General features: G+C 50.5%; 1 protein-coding gene across 8 annotated transcripts in view; it reads left to right on the top strand.

Moving 5' to 3' along the window:
* The window catches only part of SOX6 (SRY-box transcription factor 6), a 425495-nt gene that overhangs the window by 32618 nt on the left and 377119 nt on the right, over positions 1-15758 (top strand). For all 8 annotated transcript variants that reach the window (XM_069964997.1, XM_069964998.1, XM_069964999.1 and 5 more), the window contains exon 2: positions 10935-11003. The gene's annotated coding sequence lies outside the window, so the exon portion shown is untranslated. The remainder of the gene's footprint in view (positions 1-10934; positions 11004-15758) is intronic.

Raw genomic sequence — 15758 nt, forward strand, 5'->3', positions numbered from 1 at the left:
AGGCTGTGTGTGTGCTATGACTACAGCAGGCTGTGTGTATGTGTGCTATGACTACAGAAGGCTGTATGTATGTGTGCTATGGCTGCAACAAGCTGTGTGTATGTGTGCTATGGCTGCAGTAGGCTGTGTGTGTGTGTGCGCTATGGCTGCGGCAGGCTGTGTGTATGTGTGCTATGGCTGCAACAAGCTGTGTGTATGCGTGCTATGGCTGCAGCAGGCTTTGTGTGTGTGCTATGGCTGCGGCAGGCTGTGTGTGTCTGTGCTATGGCTGCGGCAGGCTGTGTGTATGTGTGCTATGGCTGCAGCAGGCTGTGTGTGTGTGTGCTATGGCTGCGGCAGGCTGTGTGTATGTGTGCTATGGCTGCAGCAGGATGTGTGTGCTATGGCTGCGGCAGGCTGTGTGTATGTGTGCTATGGCTGCAGCAGGCTTTGTGTGTGTGTGCTATGGCTGCGGCAGGCTGTGTGTATGTGTGCTATGGCTGCAGCAGGCTGTGTGTGTGTGTGCTATGGCTGCAGCAGGCTGTGTGTGTGCGTGCTATGGCTGCGGCAGGCTGTGTGTGTGTGTGTGCTATGGCTGCGGCAGGCTGTGTGTATGTGTGCTATGGCTGCAGCAGGCTTTGTGTGTGTGCTATGGCTGCGGCAGGCTGTGTGTATGTGTGCTATAGCTGCAGCAGGCTGTGTGTGTGTGTGTGTGCTATGGCTGCGGCAGGCTGTGTGTGTGTGTGTGCTATGGCTGCAGCAGGATGTGTGTGTGTATTATAGCTGCAGCTGTGTTTGTGTGCGTGCGTGCTATTGCGTGCCCCCTCAGTGATCCTCTATATCACTATGTGTGACCCCCCTCTATATCACTATGTGTGACCCCCCTCTATATCACTGTGTGACCCCTCTATATCACTATGTGTGACCCCTCTATATCACTATGTGTGACCCCCCTCTATATCACTGTGTGACCCCTCTATATCACTATGTGTGACCCCTCTCTATATCAAGGAGCAGAAGTCCGAGTCGGGAGTTGGAGTCGGTCCTGATAAAATTCAGGAGTCGGAGTTGGAGTCGGTCCTGATAAAATTCAGGAGTCGCAGTCGGAGTTGGAGTCTGAGCTGCGGCTTACCGACTCCACAGCCCTAAAGTAAACTAAAAAAAAATGGGGGTTGATATAGGTCACACCTCTCTGCTGGCATCCTGTGCTGCTGTGCCGCCTCTGCTTACTGGTTTTATGCCTGACAATTACATTGAATATCACCGAAACCCCAGTATCCAAGCTCCCCACCCCCCTCAAGCTCATTGAGTCCCGACTTTCCCATCTTCCTGCTAACATGCATGGGAGTTGGGTTGGGACAGGCAGCAGTCACAGGAGAGGACTGGTCCCCTGATCTTGGGGTTCGGGGCACACCCTTGAGCTTCTGTAGGATCTTTGTCTGTGGGTAAAGTAATGCGCATGTCCCGCCATCAGCCGCCACATTGTGTTCTTACATTGTAGTGAAGAGAATGAGGAGAAGCTTGAGTGTAATTACACCACATATGTATCAATTGACACCTCATATTGCTTGACAAAACCCGTCACATCATTCTCTCACCCCAAACCAAAGTAAGAGATGCTGATGTCAATTGCACAAATCTTCAGCTGCAGATTTTAACACCCCTCTAAAAGTAAAAAAAATAAAATAAAAAACACCCCGCAGTCTGCCTGCTGCCTACATAGAGGCCTTTATGTTCCAGAACACAGGCCCCAGACTAGTAAATTCAAGTGAGTGTTATTTGATTCGACAAACTTACTGCGAGCGCATGTCCAACACACCGGCGTGGCCGCTCCAAGGCCCGCAGCAGCCCTGCACCGCAATGATAGATTTTTATTAACTGCTTCTGTTTTTATTAAGGATAATGAGAACCGTGTGTTTGGCCTCGCGAACAAAACTTCTGTGACCTTTTATGTGACCCACCTGTTGTGCTTTCACAAACCATAATACTAACCGTATGTGCGAGTGATCTGGAGTATCGCAGCGTGTCAGCACCCGCCAGGAGAAAACCTCATTTGTCTATTACCGTAGCAGATGTAGAAAATATCTTGTACTGCGGCCGGCCGGGGCAGGCCGATCTGCGGACGTTATCTGATGGAGGATAAAGCACAATTTATGAAGATGTCACCACAGTTAATCTACAGAGAATAACAGGCGGGAAGAGCTCTGCCTTACTGCGAACATCCTGGAAAAGATCAGCATGGAGCCCTGTAGGGATAACATACCCCGTTCAGCCAGAACATTAAGACCCCCTGCTTAATACTGCGGGGAGTCCTCCTTCTGCCACTTTTTGGTTATTAGATGGAAGCTGGACTGGAGATGTAAGTGCACAGGTTAGCAGGCTATGAATGTGAGCAAGGTCAGAGAGGAAGAGGTGAAAACTAGACAGACCCCAATGGGTGACTTGGTGGGATGTCGGTACAATAGATGGGGATTGTCATCTAAGCCAGGGTAACCCAGGACCCAAGTCTCTTCAGTGTGACCCCCCCCACTGTGAAATGAACAGGAGCTATATGTTTGGATCCCATAGAAATCGAGTTCCTTGGCAAGGGAGAAGTCAATGGGAGGCATTTATTAAGTCCGGCGTTTTTTACGCCGGACGTAAAAATGCCCCCGCAGCTCCGGCGCTACGGAGATTTATGTAGAGGCGGACTGCCTCTACATAAATCCAGTGCGCGCCGTCGCGCACCGCCGAAAACCTACGCCAGCTGAGGACTGGAGTAGGTTTTCGGCGTACATTTTGGCGGAACGGATGATAAATCGCGCGGACTCTGAGTCCGCGCCCTCCGTTCCGCCCACTCTCCGCCCCTTTTCCGCCCCCATTCCGCCCCCTGGCGTACTCGGCGGAAAGTGACGATTTGCGAATATTTTATTCGCAAATCCGCCATTTTTGCTTAAAAAAAGACGCAAATCGGCACTTTCCGCCGAAAATCATCCATTCGCCGGATGATACATGTGGCCCAATAAGTTTCTCTAAAGCTGCAAGATTCTAGAAAAGCAATACAAGAATAGTAAAGAGACCTGATGCTTGCGGTGATGGGAACAAACCGCTTGTCAGATCTTAGTTCCTCTTCCCACTTGGAGTTTCTTGGATGTATAGCAGCGCAGTCGTTCCTTTTGCCCATCATAGCGTCTGCTTGTCTTGAGATGGAAGAAACTACATACGCCACCTTAGTGTGATCAGAGAAAATTTGGACACGGTTCATATGTATAGGAGACAGGCTGATGATCTCCTGAGGAAACGCTGGATCTCGATCTTACCATGGAGTTGCTGAAAGATGAGGCTTTGGAACCAGAAGACGTCTGCAGGATCACAGGAGCAACAGAGAAGCAGAGGCAAGTGACGGCGGGCCATGGAGATGACTGCAGATTCCCCAGAAAGCCTGTGTAATCTTTTGCTGGCAAGAGTCATCCTGGGCCATTGGCAAGTTCATAACCGTCCAAAGGCATGGAAGCAGATGCAGCCCTGATGGAATCCATGGCTTGTTGATACTGTTACAATCACGTACCGGAGATATTGAGATATTCTCAAAGCCGTAATCTATTTAGTGTTTACTAGGCTAGGGGGCATAGTCTGAGGGATCCTCCGGTCTTCACCCTTAACCCAGCAGGGAGGGATAGACTTTGCTGCAAGAAGAATGCCAGGTCACAGTCCCCAGAATAGTGACGTATAGCGACGGTAAGGCTGGAATGGTAGTAGTGCAGTAAAGTACGCCATAAGCCGGAGGTGGAGAGATGGTAGCATAGTCAGGGTAGGAGTCAGGAGTGGAAGAACACTAAAATGAACACTGCAAGGGGCAAGGCAGAGGCAATATTCAGGAATAAGGTGGAGATCATGTTTAGGGTCAGTCTGGACTCTAATCAGGAGCTTAGAGAGCAAGAGACAAGACAGGACTGTGGAACAATGAATGGGGGATGTCGGACACTTTTTGGATGGCAGTTGCTTTAGCAACCCGATGTTGCTGTGCATCCAGAGCAGGAGATCTGCGGCCTGAGCCAGTATGGCCTCATTGAAGGATGGAAGCAGGAGTGGGGCAGTGAGACAACCATCAGTGCTGGACCCAGGCAAGGTGAGTAACACAAGGTCTCCAGCAGAATAGTGCCAATCACAGTGCCCTGCCGGCTTGTCGTCTTCCCATGTGACCCATCAGACCTCATGCCTTCTGCCATTGCTGGTTGTGGTGTCGTTGAGATGTCATTGAGGTATGCACTACTTCTGCTGTGTACCACAGTTTTGTGTCCTAATTTTGCACTGTTGACTTAGGTCTCGTGTTCAAAAAGACGGGTGATTCTCTGTTCTCTTTCACATGGACACTCACAGTATTTGTATAGAAAGTGAATCATAATTCATGAAGGGAAAAGAGGGAGCAATGATCACACCAGGGGCCACACGTCCCTCCATGACCTAGCAGCTGGTAGTGACATCATCGTAGCTCTCAGTTCACAGACGAGTGGCAGTGACATCATCGTAGCTCTCTCTGCTCACAGACGAGTGGTAGTGACATCATCGGATCTCTCCGCTCACAGACAAGTGGTAGTGACCTCATCGGATCTCTCCGCTCACAGACGAGTGGTAGTGACCTCATCGGATCTCTCCGCTCACAGACGAGTGTTAGTGACCTCATCGGATCTCTCCGCTCACAGACGAGTGGTAGTGACCTCATCGGATCTCTCCGCTCACAGACGAGTGGTAGTGACCTCATCGGATCTCTCCGCTCACAGACGAGTGGTAGTGACCTCATCGTAGCTGTCCGCTCACAGACGAGTGGTAGTGACATCATCGTAGCTCTCGGCTCACAGACGAGTGGTAGTGACATCATCGTAGCTCTCAGCTCACAGACGAGTGGTAGTGACATCATCGTAGCTCTCTCTGCTCACAGGCTAGGGGTAGTGACATCATCGTAGCTCTCTGCTCACAGACGAGTGGTAGTGACATCATTGTAGCTTTCAGCTCACAGACGAGTGGTAGTGACATCATCGTAGCTCTCGGCTCACAGATGAGTGGTAGTGACATCATCGTAGCTCTTGGCTCACAGATGAGTGGTAGTGACATCATCGTAGCTCTCTGCTCACAGATGAGTGGTAGTGACATCATCGTAGCTCTTGGCTCACAGACGAGTGGTAGTGACATCATCGTAGCTCTCCTTTCACAGATGAGTAGCAGTGGTAGTGACATCATCGTAGCTCTCCACTCACAGATGAGTAGCAGTGGTAGTGCCATCATCGTAGCTCCCCGCTCACAGATGAGTAGCAGTGGTAGTGCCATCATCGTAGCTCGCCGTTTACAGACAAGTGGTTGTGACATCATCGAAGCTCTCCGTTGGTAGTGACATCATAAGAATGTTAAACAAACAGATGGGTTTACTCTCCGCTGGTTCTTATGAGTTTATAGAAATTGATTTGTTAATCAAAACTAAATCACGATGCGGAGATTGATCCCATTTTCCTATGTCCTTCTCTGGAGCATTTGACAGTCAAATCTGTATTGATATCAGCGCGGGAGGCCAAGAGTGGTAACCCCATCATCTCCGCAGCACATCGCCTCCCATCATCTATGCAGCACATTGCCTCCCATCATCTCCGCAGCACATTGCCGTATAAGATCGGGGTTCCGTCTTCCTCCGTATAAGATTGCGGTTCTTTGGAGATGGTGGTAGTGGTGGGCGTCTTGCGTCCTTTGGAGCTGTGCGAAGCAGCCGTCAAGTTTGATGTAATAATCAGGTGAATGTGGATTGCCTCATTATGTTCTCCGGAGCAGTAATCCCTGTTCTCCTGATCTGAGAGCTCCTTGGTGGTGTCTTGCGTCTTTTGTGACCGCTCGCTCGTGTCGGATTTGTAAGGTTGTGTCTGATGTGCGACCGTGGCCGGAGGGAATGTTATTTCTGCCGGACGATGTGTGTCACCCGCGTGTGATGTCACCAGGACACATCTCCTCACACCTCCTCGCCTCCTGCAGCAAAGATCCATTACCGACTTATAAACGCCTCGTCCAGTGCCAGACAGCCGCCGAATTGCGGCATTCACCAGACGCAGCCACCTGAAAGGCAAAATGGCAGCATCCTTCTATCTGTACAGGAGGGGGGAGTGGGGGGTCTGAAGCTGAAGCCTGATAGGAGCCGGGATAGAGGAGAGAGACGACCACTTATCCAGGACAACCCTATGGGGGGCTGTATCCTCCTGCCTGTATCCCCCTCCACCTGATGTCAGACAATCCTATGGGGGCTGTATCCTTCTGTATCCCCCTCCACCTGATGTCAGACAATCCTATGGGGGCTGTATCCTCCTGTATCCCCCTCCACCTGATATCAGACAATCCTATGGGGGCTGTATCCTCCTGCCTGTATCCCCCTCCACCTGATGTCAGACAATCCTATGGGGGCTGTATCCTCCTGTATCCCCCTCCACCTGATATCAGACAATCCTATGGGGGGCTGTATCCCCCTGTATCCTCCTGTATCCCCCTCCACCTGATATCAGACAATCCTATGGGGGCTGTATCCTCCTGTATCCTCCTGTATCCCCCTCCACCTGATATCAGACAATCCTATGGGGGCTGTATCCTCCTGTATCCCCCTCCACCTGATGTCAGACAATCCTATTGGGGCTATATCCTTCTGTATCCCCCTCCACCTGATGTCAGACAATCCTATGGGGGCTGTATCCTCCTGTATCCCCCTCCACCTGATATCAGACAATCCTATGGGGGGCTGTATCCCCCTGTATCCTCCTGTATCCCCCTCCACCTGATATCAGACAATCCTATGGGGGCTGTATCCTTCTGTATCCCCCTCCACCTGATGTCAGACAATCCTATGGGGGCTGTATCCTCCTGTATCCCCCTCCACCTGATATCAGACAATCCTATGGGGGGCTGTATCCCCCTGTATCCTCCTGTATCCCCCTCCACCTGATATCAGACAATCCTATGGGGGCTGTATCCTCCTGTATCCCCCTCCACCTGATATCAGACAATCCTATGGGGGGGCTGTATCCTCCTGTATCCCCCCACCTGACTGTCCTGAAGAGATGAGTGTGCCCCTCTCTGGATGTGGATATGGGGGGCCCGCTGTGACCCCCTATATGAGGATACCTATTTGTTACCACTTATTAATCTGCCCTGTCCTAACGCTGAGTGCTGGCGGCTGACACAGATGTGGTGACACATGGCGGCGGCGGTGAGGGAGCCCCGTACGTGTAGTGACATGGCCGGCCCTAGATGTAATCCTGGCCGTGTCTCTCCGGCTCTTTGATGTGATTCCAGGATCTCACCAGAGGGATAGGAGCCACGTGATGCTATAACTATGTGATCGGGGCCGTCCTCCTCACTCCCGCTATTGTCTGCCGCTCCTCATATTACATTGTGTTTAATCAGAAAACTCTAATCATTCTTTTAACCCTTCATGCATCAACCTAAGCCGCTGCCATGTACACACAGCGTATGTCCTGGCGGTCTGTAGGGAGGAAAGCCGCTGCCATGTACACACAGCGTATGTCCCGGGGGTCTGTAGGGAGGTAAGCCGCTGCCATGTACACACAGCACATGTCCCGCGGGTCTGTAGGGAGGAAAGCCGCTGCCATGTACACACAGCGTATGTCCTGGGGGTCTGTAGGGAGGTAAGCCGCTGCCATGTACACACAGCACATGTCCCGCGGGTCTGTAGGGAGGAAAGCCGCTGCCATGTACACACAGCGTATGTCCCGGGGGTCTGTAGGGAGGTAAGCTGCTGCCATGTACACACAGCACATGTCCTGCGGGTCTGTAGGGAGGTAAGTCGCTGCCATGTATACACAGTACATGTCCCGCGGGTCTGTAGGGAGGGAAGCCGCTGCCATGTACACACAGCGTATGTCCTCGCGGTCTGTAGGGAGGGAAGCCGCTGCCATGTACACACAGCGTATGTCCTCGCGGTCTGTAGGGAGGGAATCCGCTGCCATGTACACACAGCGTATGTCCTCGCGGTCTGTAGGGAGGGAATCCGCTGCCATGTACACACAGCGTATGTCCTCGCGGTCTGTAGGGAGGGAATCCGCTGCCATGTACACACAGCGTATGTCCTCGCGGTCTGTAGGGAGGGAAGCCGCTGCCATGTACACACAGCGTATGTCCTCGCGGTCTGTAGGGAGGGAAGCCGCTGCCATGTACACACAGCGTATGTCCAGGGGGTCTGTAGGGCGTGAAGCATTGATGTCCGCACATCCGCCTGTAGTTGTGGAGATGCCGTGGACGAGGATGGAACATAGATTACACCAGCGGTCTTTCACACGACGTGTGCTGCAGATGTGGATATATTCGTGGATTAGCGTCACACCACCACTGACTGCTCACACATACCCCCCAGTAAGTAAGACACCAATTCCTATCCGTTACTGGGAAAGCTGGGTGCCCACCAGTGTGTCCTGAGAGGCAACACCGGACAATTATTGTGCGAAAAATCGTTATATATTTCAAATTTAAACCATCGTTTCATGTGAATGCCGGCAATGATCGAAAAATCGTTCATGTCGTTGATCTCATCTTTTGAGTTGAACTTAAAATCATTTCTAATCGTTCACTAATGTGATTCCGCATACAGTCACTAATCGTTCAGTGTGATTCCGCATACGGTCACTAATCGTTCACCAATGTGATTCCGCCTGCGGTCACTAATCGTTCAGTGTGATTCCGCATATGGTCACTAATCGTTCAGTGTGATTCCGCATATGGTCACTAACCGTTCAGTGTGATTCCGCATATGGTCACTAATCGTTCAGTGTGATTCCGCATACGGTCACTAACCGTTCAGTGTGATTCCGCCTACGGTCACTAATCGTTCAGTGTGATTCCGCATACGGTCACTAACTGTTCAGTGTGATTCCGCATACGGTCACTAACCGTTCAGTGTGATTCCTCATATGGTCACTAACCGTTCAGTGTGATTCCGCATATGGTCACTAACCGTTCAGTGTGATTCCGCATATGGTCACTAACCGTTCAGTGTGATTCCGCCTACGGTCACTAACCGTTCAGTGTGATTCCGCATACGGTCACTAACTGTTCAGTGTGATTCCGCATACGGTCACTAATCATTCAGTGTGATTCCGCATACGGTCACTAACTGTTCAGTGTGATTCCGCATACGGTCACTAATCATTCAGTGTGATTCCGCATACGGTCACTAATCGTTCAGTGTGATTCCGCATACGGTCACTAAGCGTTCAGTGTGATTCCGCATACGGTCACTAAGCGTTCAGTGTGATTCCGCATACGGTCACTAACTGTTCAGTGTGATTCCGCATACGGTCACTAAGCGTTCAGTGTGATTCCGCATACGGTCACTAATCATTCAGTGTGATTCCGCATACGGTCACTAATCGTTCAGTGTGATTCCGCATACGGTCACTAAGCGTTCAGTGTGATTCCGCATATGGTCACTAATCGTTCAGTGTGATTCCGCATACGGTCACTAAGCGTTCAGTGTGATTCCGCATACGGTCACTAATCATTCAGTGTGATTCCGCATACTTTCACTGCTTCATGTAATTGGACGGCCTCATACTGTAAGAGGTCCTAATGTTTCTGGCCTCGGGGAGGACGTCTGCTTATTTGGGGCAGTAATAAAGAGGTTTTCAGACTTCACCCAAACCCATGTAGCCGCAGCTGAATGAAGCTCAGTCTCCCACTAACAACGCTCCTTTGTCCTTTGTTCGGTAAATGCTCGTGTTTAGAGCAAACAATAAAAATAAACTACCTAGCTCCTCGCTACAAGAGGACATCGCTGTATTTTACCAACATAGTCACCGGTTGTGTCTGGTGCAACTTGCTGCATCTGTGTGGGGTCACAGCGTAGTGTAGCCATATCCATATCACATATTGTACTAAGGGATAGGAGACGCCACGTTATATATTGTACTAAGGGATGGGAGACGCCATATTGATGATGGACGCCACATTATATATTGTACTAAGGGATGGGAGACGCCATATTGATGATGGACGCCACATTATATATTGTACTAAGGGATGGGAGACGCCATATTGATGATGGACGCCACATTATATATTGTACTAAGGGATGGGAGACGCCATATTGATGATGGACGCCACATTATATATTGTACTAAGGGATGGGAGACGCCATATTGATGATGGACGCCACATTATATATTGTACTAAGGTATTGGAGACGCCATATTGATTATGGACGCCATATTATATATTGTACTAAGGGATAGGAGACGCCACATTATATATTGTACTAAGGTATGGGAGACGCCATATTGATAATGGACGCCACAATATATATTGTACTAAGGGATGGGAGACGCCATATTGATGATGGACGCCACATTATATATTGTACTAAGGGATGGGAGACGCCATATTGATGATGGACGCCATATTATATGTTGTACTGAGGGATGGGAGACGCCATATTGATGATGGACGCCACATTATATATTGTACTAAGGTATGGGAGACGCCACATTATATATTGTACTAAGGTATGGGAGACGCTATATTGATGATGGACGCCATATTATATATTGTACCGAGGGATGGGAGACGCCATATTGATCATGGACGCCACATTATATATTGTACTAAGGTATGGGAGACGCCACATTATATATTGTACTAAGGGATGGGAGACGCTATATTGATGATGGACGCCATATTATATATTGTACTAAGGGATGGGAGACGCTATATTGATGATGGACGCCACATTATATATTGTACTAAGGGATGGGAGACGCCATATTGATGATGGACGCCATATTATATGTTGTACTGAGGGATGGGAGACGCTATATTGATGATGGACGCCATATTATATATTGTACCGAGGGATGGGAGACGCCATATTGTTGACATGCACAACCTTCTCCATGTTGTTGACCGCCTGTGTGTCTCATTGCTCTTTCTTCTCTCCGCAGATCAGTTTCATGAATTCTCAGGCCGTCCGTCAGTGACTTGTGGCGCGGCAGCGGTTTCCTTGACTTTCTGTAAGTACCAGATCTTTAACCTGTATGTGATGATGATGGGCTGACGTCTATAATGTTTCCGATACTGTACTGCGTACGTGAGATTGAATTGCTGACAAGCCGAAGGTTATATACTGGGGCCACATATACATATTGGGGGTCTACAGCCGAGACTATTGTAGGTGGGAGTCTCAGCACCCAATGCTAACCGTACTTCGCCTGGTGTAATATGAAGGCTTTTACTTCGGGTCCATGTCTGGGTATAAGGACTAGAGAAACCTTAAAGGGACGGCGTAATCAGAAAATGGCTGATTGTTGACCTGCCCGCCAGGTATTACATAGGGAGAGAGGAGCCTGCCCGCCAGGTATTACATAGGGAGAGAGGAGCCTGCCCGCCAGGTATTACATAGGGAGAGAGGAGCCTGCCCGCCAGGGGTTACATAGGGAGAGAGGAGCCTGCCCGCCAGGTATTACATAGGGAGAGAGGAGCCTGCCCACCAGGTATTACATAGGGAGAGAGGAGCCTGCCCACCAGGTATTACATAGGGAGAGAGGAGCCTGCCCGCCAGGGGTTACATAGGGAGAGAGGAGCCTGCCCGCCAGGTATTACATAGGGAGAGAGGAGCCTGCCCACCAGGTATTACATAGGGAGAGAGGAGCCTGCCCACCAGGTATTACATAGGGAGAGAGGAGCCTGCCTGCCAGGGCTTACATAGGGAGAGAGGAGCCTGCCCGCCAGGTATTACATAGGGAGAGAGGAGCCTGCCCGCCAGGTATTACATAGGGAGAGAGGAGCCTGCCCGCCAGGGGTTACATAGGGAGAGAGGAGCCTGCCCGCCAGGGGTTACATAGGGAGAGAGGAGCCTGCCCGCCAGGGGTTACATAGGGAGAGAGGAGCCTGCCCGCCAGGCCTTACATAGGGAGAGAGGAGCCTGCCCGCCAGGCCTTACATAGGGAGAGAGGAGCCTGCCCGCCAGGTATTACATAGGGAGAGAGGAGCCGGCCCGCCAGGGCTTACATAGGGAGAGAGGACCCTGCCCGCCAGGGATTACATAGGGAGAGAGGAGGCTTCCCGCCAGGTATTACATAGGGAGAGAGGAGCCTGCCCACCAGGTATTACATAGGGAGAGAGGAGCCTGCCCGCCAGGTATTACATAGGGAGAGAGGAGCCTGCCCGCCAGGTATTACATAGGGAGAGAGGAGCCTGCCCGCCAGGTATTACATAGGGAGAGAGGAGCCTGGCCGCCAGGTATTATATAGGGAGAGAGGAGCCTGGCCGCCAGGTATTACATAGGGAGAGAGGAGCCTGCCCGCCAGGTATTACATAGGGAGAGAGGAGCCTGCCCGCCAGGTATTACATAGGGAGAGAGGAGGCTTCCCGCCAGGCCTTACATAGGGAGAGAGGAGCCTGCCCGCCAGGCCTTACATAGGGAGAGAGGAGCCTGCCCGCCAGGTATTACATAGGGAGAGAGGAGCCTGCCCCCCAGGCCTTACATAGGGAGAGAGGAGCCTGCCCGCCAGGTATTACATAGGGAGAGAGGAGCCTGCCCGCCAGGTATTATAATCTATTACCACTAGGCCTAAAACTAGGCTGAGGCCTAAAGTTCTGTTTGTGGTAAGGAGGAGGATGCTGGAAAGCGATCAGCATTACTGGGAGAGGTAGATAATAGATAAAGCTCACAGCTCAGCCTCCTCCTCCGTGTGGAATGGCCTCTTCAAAGGTCACAGAATAACTTATCCCATTCGTGTCAGTGCGACAGGACCTTGTTATCTATGTCCGTGGGAAGTGCTGTAAAGTGTGTCACTAACTGCTGCAAAAATGGCTGCTCCAATAACAATGTACAAAAGTATCAAATAAAAAAAAACCCTGCAATAAACACATTGGTGATGCCAGCCAGAGGCGTAAGGGGATGAGTGGGGAGAGATGGAAGGACTGTATACTGGTCATGTGTAATGGGGGTCCGGGGGTCTGGTTTCTGCATATACTCCCATCATCCCGCACTCCTATATGTCGCCTATCACCTTATCCTTTGGACCGAGAAGGGGGGGAGGGGGCAGATTATTGTAGAGACTGTGATTATAGCGTGATAGGCTGCGGACTCCGACCTGCAGCGCAGAGTATTTCAGGACAGGAGTATGCCGCCCTTGTGAGAAAGGCATTAGAGTCAGAGATCGGTAGGAGCTGCTCAGCAGCACAGAGTGTTTCAGTGTTTGTGAGCACATCCTATTTAGGCCTGTATTGTAATCCCTTTAGATTGGTAAATTCGATGTCACGTGTTCTCCTCATATCGTCAGATCACATGGCAGAAATCCCGCACACACTTCCTCGTGTAGCATTCTGAGCTTTTTAAGGGGTAGTTCACAAAAAAAATTGTCAGAAAGTGCCAGAGTATATTTACTTCTGTGAAATATATCTCCAGTCTTCCAATACTTATCAACTGCTGTATGTCCTGCAGGAAGTGGTGTATTCTCTCCAGTATGACACAGTGCTCTCTGCTGCCACCTCTGTCCATGTCAGGAACTGTCCAGAGCAGCAGCAAATCCCCATAGAAAACCTCTCCTGCTCTGGACAGTTCCTGACATGGACAGAGGTGGCAGCAGAGAGCACTGTGTCAGACTGGAGAGAATACACCACTTCCTGCAGGACATACAGCAGCTGATAAGTACTGGAGGACTGGAGATTTTTTAGATTACCCTTTTTAATGTTCTAGTGAAAGCATCCGAATGTGAGGTCGAGCTCCTGGGGGTGGTCCGGAGCTCCTCACCACCTACCCTGATACTCCGTGGCTCGCAGCTGCTGGCTTCCTTCGGCGAGCGCTGGGCAGCTTGGTTTACCTGACACAACCCCGGTCAGCTGATGTAAGTGATTCATTGTTATTGCCGAGTGACTGTAAGTTGACTCCGGGCAGGAAGGACGCACATGACGCTGGACACGGCGAGCGCTATTTACAGCGCAGTCTTGTCATAGTGAAAGCTATCGACAATAACACGGACTGTGCTGTTTTGGGACGATCGTCTCAGCCTGTAAGTTACACCTGAAATCCGAGAGAATGCGTGTGATAAAGCACATAGAGGGCGGGTATTTATAGTGCCGCGCTCCAGCTGCACTCTGCCGCGCACACACCATCGCCCCTTGTCTCCACAATGCACCTGTTCTCTATTATTTATGTCTCTGTAAGTATGTTCCCCTAAACCGATGGCGACAAAACCTTCTCCGCCTGTAGGAAGGGCTCGTGTGTCTGATCGCAGGGACCGAGGTCAGGGGGCTGCGTTCTTATATGTGCAGGGAGTAAGGTCAGGGGGCTGCGCTCTTATATGTGCAGGGAGTGAGGTCAGGGGGCTGCGTTCTTATATGTGCAGGGACCGAGGTCAGGGGGCTGCGCTCTTATATGTGCAGGGTAAGAAGACAGACCCCCCCCCCCCCCCCCAAATCACCCGCTGAGCGTGATGGTAGAACATCAGATCCAGAGCTGCACTCACTATTCATGCTGGTGGGGTCACTGTGTACATACATTACATTACTGATCCTAAGTTACCTCCTGTATTATACTCCAGAGCTGCACTCACTATTCTGCTGGTGGGGTCACTGTGTACATACATTACATTACTGATCCTAAGTTACCTCCTGTATTATACTCCAGAGCTGCACTCACTATTCTACTGGTGGGGTCACTGTGTACATACATTACATTACTGATCCTGAGTTACATCATGTATTATACTCCAGAGCTGCACTCCCTATTCTGCTGGTGGGGTCACTGTGTACATACATTACATTACTGATCCTAAGTTACCTCCTGTATTATACTCCAGAGCTGCACTCACTATTCTGCTGGTGGGGTCACTGTGTACATACATTACATTACTGATCCTAAGTTACCTCCTGTATTATACTCCAGAGCTGCACTCACTATTCTACTGGTGGGGTCACTGTGTACATACATTACATTACTGATCCTGAGTTACATCATGTATTATACTCCAGAGCTGCACTCCCTATTCTGCTGGTGGGGTCACTGCGTACATAGAAGAAGAAATATCAGCTGCACACATAAGGTTGCCATCATTTTTTGGGTTTTATTTTTACATTTAGAGTGTTATCAGCCTGGGTATTGCAGCGCGCAGAGGATGTGTGTAGTATATTATTATGCCATTTTATAGCCGGACGTTTCGGCAAAAACAAGACCGTTACCAACAGGTACATAAGCTGTATGTATAGAGAATAGACCTTGTTGTAACCAGAGATGTGAGTGGTGAATAGAGTCGTGTGGCCACAGATATGGAGACAGAGGTCGGAATCATGGCAACCATGAATCGTATGAGGCCATCACCCAGCCGTCATGGGAGCCCACGAAGAACCAGCTAGGGCAACTGCAAAGTGATGGAGATGAAGGTGACGCTGTCCATTACCGTACAGCAACTGAACAATAAAGAGGCCAGAAAATAAGGATACAAGTGTCCGCCCACCCCAATGCTTGGGCAACTGGAGTGAAGCAAGACTGGTTCTAGGAGGGTTCCCCCGCCAATAGAAGGAACCCAGCAAGACTGGTTCTAGGAGGGTTTCCCCGCCAATAGGAGGATCCCAGCAAGACTGGTTCTAGGAGGTTTCCCCCGCCAATAGAAGGATCCCAGCAAGACTGGTTCTAGGAGGGTTCCCCCGCAAATAGAAGGATCCCAGCAAGACTGGTTCTAGGAGGGTTCCCCTGCCAATAGAAGGATCCCAGCAAGACTGGTTCTAGGAGGGTTCCCCTGCCAATAGAAGGATCCCAGCAAGAC

Source organism: Dendropsophus ebraccatus, chromosome 4, assembly GCF_027789765.1.
Source record: "Dendropsophus ebraccatus isolate aDenEbr1 chromosome 4, aDenEbr1.pat, whole genome shotgun sequence".
Lineage (NCBI taxonomy): Eukaryota > Metazoa > Chordata > Amphibia > Anura > Hylidae > Dendropsophus > Dendropsophus ebraccatus.